Source organism: Perognathus longimembris, chromosome 19, assembly GCF_023159225.1.
Source record: "Perognathus longimembris pacificus isolate PPM17 chromosome 19, ASM2315922v1, whole genome shotgun sequence".
Taxonomy (NCBI): domain Eukaryota; kingdom Metazoa; phylum Chordata; class Mammalia; order Rodentia; family Heteromyidae; genus Perognathus; species Perognathus longimembris.
This window is the reverse complement of record NC_063179.1, coordinates 26,991,052-26,994,925: the sequence shown is the minus strand read 5'-3', so window position 1 is coordinate 26,994,925 and position 3,874 is coordinate 26,991,052.

Below are 3,874 nucleotides of genomic sequence, written 5' to 3'. Positions count from 1 at the left end.
TCAACCATGTTTACATCAGACTGACAGTTTTAATCTTGAATTTGTTCACATTCACACACACACACACACACACACACACATTTGCACAAAAGATCCTAAAGTGAACAAAGTAAATACATGCCGTACGTTTTCCAGTGGCATTTTTTTTTGCCAATCTTGCAAATTACCAAGATTTAAGACAAAACCTTTTAAACAAATGACTTTGCCATTCTAAGGCCTCATTTACTAGGGCTGGCTTCTGTAGCAAGGCATTTTAGGACACCAAATTTTTTTTTTTTTTGAAGGAGGCTGAGTGGGGGTCCCCTGGAGCTAAATTGAGCCCACCCAGTACTTGACTTCAGTGTGTAGGTCAATTGTGACGAGAACATTTTAAATTCTCACTTTACATTTTGAATACCTTCAGCTGAGGAAAGAAGATGGATATCTGATCTCTTAGCGGGCCATGTGGCCTGACTGACTTTTGACAATTTAAGCCAGGAGTACTTTAAAATTTCAATCTATTCTGAGACTGAGATTTGCCAACAGTTGGAATCAGGCCCTAAGCTGCTTATAATGGGGCCCTTACAACGGCCCCATTATAGAAGGGTCTTCCTGGTCCATAAAACCATCATTATCCACTTGAGTTGGACTAATGAGGCATCTCTATCTGCTGTTGTTATAACATTTTAAAATATTGTATTTTCATTTGGCTTGCCAAATTTTGAAGGTCAGAAGGCAACTCCCCAAATATATATCACTTTCACACAAGGATACTTGGAGTTGAATTGAAATAAAATCACGTTTCAGAGCGCTGTCTGGGCTGGAAGTGTAAATTAATGGCAGAATTAGTGCCTGTTAATCCCAAAGCCCTGGATCCTTCAAGAGTGAAGAGAGGGAACAGCTGTAGGAGAGAGAGAATGGGAGGGGAAGGAAAGTGGTGAAGGCATAGAGAAAAGAAGGGGAGGAGGAGAAGTAGGATCAAAGACAAGGCGAAAGTCAGAGCAAGAAATTAGCTCAGGGACAGAGCACTTGCATAGAATTCCTGAGGTTTAGGGTTTGAATCCTAAAATAGGGCTGGAGGTAGACTCGGACTAGAGATAGGCTAGGGGTAGAACTAGGACAGGATAGGGTAGAGGTAGGACAGGGTAGAGATAGGGACAGGGTAGAGAGCCGCGGAGCCGCCTTGTGAATATACTGAAAACCTTAATTTGTATAGTTTCTAAAAGGGTGAGTTTTATGGTATGTGTTATAGGTCAATAAAAAGAAATCCAACAAAACTTGGACCCTACAAAGTATAAGTAAATTAAGTAAAACTATCCTAGCATGTTTGCATCTCATGCTGGTGACAATACTGCTGATATACACACATGTCCAAAGCAACTAGTAAAAAGCTGGGCTAAAGGCATGGTTCAAGTGGTAGAACACTAGCCATAGTGTTGGCTTCTTGACCAACTTAAAGCAACACCAAATTCATATCCTAAAATATTTCCCTTATAGACTGAAAGCATTCTAGAGTACAACTACTTGGTTAAGTGGTTTTTCTTTCTTGATCTAATTTCTTGCAGCAGAAAAAATTGTAGACCTTTATAATAAATTTATAATTACACACTGAACCTCAGTACCTCACATTTTCTGTGTATCCATAGAATATGAAAAATCCATTTTATACCTGGACGAGAAACTTTTAAATACCAAAAAGCAGGAATTGCACTGTCACAAGAAAATAGAACCTGTTTAATTTCAAATTCTTATAACCCAATTTTAAACACTCTGATTCATAATTACTTAGTCAAAGAACAAATCAAATACTCAGAGGTAAACTCATAATCTTAAATACTTCCAAGAACACATGTTATTGAAAAACTTTACAAAACATTCAAGGGTAATTATAGGTTTAGTCAGTGCTGGTTCTTGGGCTGAGAATGAGTGACAGAAAGACTTCCACTAACCTTGTTTCTTATTGTCAGATGAGTGGATGAGTGTGTTCATGATGGGATTTTCTCTCTCACTTTAAGCTTGCCATCTGTAAGCTAAAATAAAATGGAGGGGGTATGAGGGACGAGGTAACAAACAGTACAAGTAATGTATCCAATACCTAACATATGAAACTTTAACCTCTCTGTACATCAGTTTGATAATAAAAATTTGAAAAAAATAAAATAAAATGGAAAGAAAAAGGGGCAGCAGAAAGGACCTAGGTACCTAGATGGCTAGGAAAAAGGACCACTTGTTACTGCCTTGCTTCCTAATGCACCAGTGTGTCTGAGCTCCTGCATGGCAAGAGGCTTGTGCATCTAAGCTAGGCACCTCTGAGCATGGACCCCTTCTCCCAGGATGATGGAGGTGGGTGGTCATGGGCAGTTCTGTCTTAAGCAGGGGATCTAGCCATGTCACTCATTACCTAGGCCTTTTACCTAGGGAGTCTTATTCAGAGCACTGTCTTCAGTCAAACACCTCTTTGGATTTCATTCTAAGCATGGATATACTCTCACTTAGGAAATTTCCCTCTTCCTCAAACACTGGCAACACATGGTAAAGAATAATGGAAGCTAGGAGCCATGGTTCATATTGTAATCTCTTTAGGAGACAAACCAGGAAGATCTCAGTTTGAGGCCAATCTAGGAATAAAGACCCTATCTCAACCAATAGTTGCCTGCAGTGACATACACTTGTCATCTCAGCTATCTGGAAAGCTGAGATCAAAGCCAGCTAGCTTCAAGCCAGCCTGGGCTTGTAAGACTCACCAACTCAATGGATAAAGATGAGTGTGCTGTGGTAACCACCGGCCATCCTACCTAGAGCAGGAAACAAAAAATGGGATGTTAATCCAAACAAATATAAGCAAAAAGAACCCCCACTCTCCCCAACCCCACCATAATCTCAAATAAACTGAACAAACAGAATGGGAGGCAGAGCTCAGAGTTCCCACCTGGCAAACACAAAGCCTTGAGTTTAAACCCCAGTTTAAGCCCTGAGTTTAAACAAAAAAAGAATGGAATCTTTTGAGTATGTGTTAACACTTACCACTTTGAACCTGCATCTAATGGTGACCACAAACAGTTTTCTCTCCCATTAGCGTTTACTATTCTTTATTTGATTTACAATGCCAATATTACAATGGAAAAAATAGCAACAATAGCAGTAATGACTTCCTAAGTAAATTATATGCTTAACATAACTCACTATTAAATGTGATTGATTTTTTAAGCCTCTGGAAGAATCACTGTATCAAATTTAAAAGTTCCCTTTCATTTTTAGTGTGACAAAATTGATCTGTAATTAAATTCTTGCAAATGCTTTTTATGCTGAAATACCATGAGTCTTTGTCTTTCACATCCCCACACCCCCACCTATTGATCAGCTCTTGCACTTCAAGAGACAAATCATACTCCGTCCCTATACCATATGCCTTTAACACTTTACTATATTTGATTTTTTCCCAATATTTTGGGACTCCTGGCATCTGTTAACTAGTGAAATTGACACAGTTGATCTTTTCTCTCATATCAAGACTCTGCTACTTGCATAAAGTAGGATGTTTGCTTTCATTTGTGCATTTTCTTTACACATTATATCCTTTGATCAGTCAGAATCCAAATCAGGAGTACAAAGTACTTGAGCTATAAAGGGAAATGGATTCTGGGTGACCAGCTGATTTTGGGAGTCCAGCAAGGTGTAGACATAAACTGAGAAAAGTCCCCTGTCACCTCTGGTACAGTGTTAGGAAGTGCAGAAGTAGAAACTGAGGTAGTACAGATGTGGAAACCCAGGGAGCCAGTCTATTCAAAACAGACAGGAAAAAGGAGTCCCTGACCTCTCCCATCTTACTTCCTAACCACCCTACCACCAGGCCTTTCATTGACCAAACCCAGGAGGACCAGTTGAAGGAGGAGGA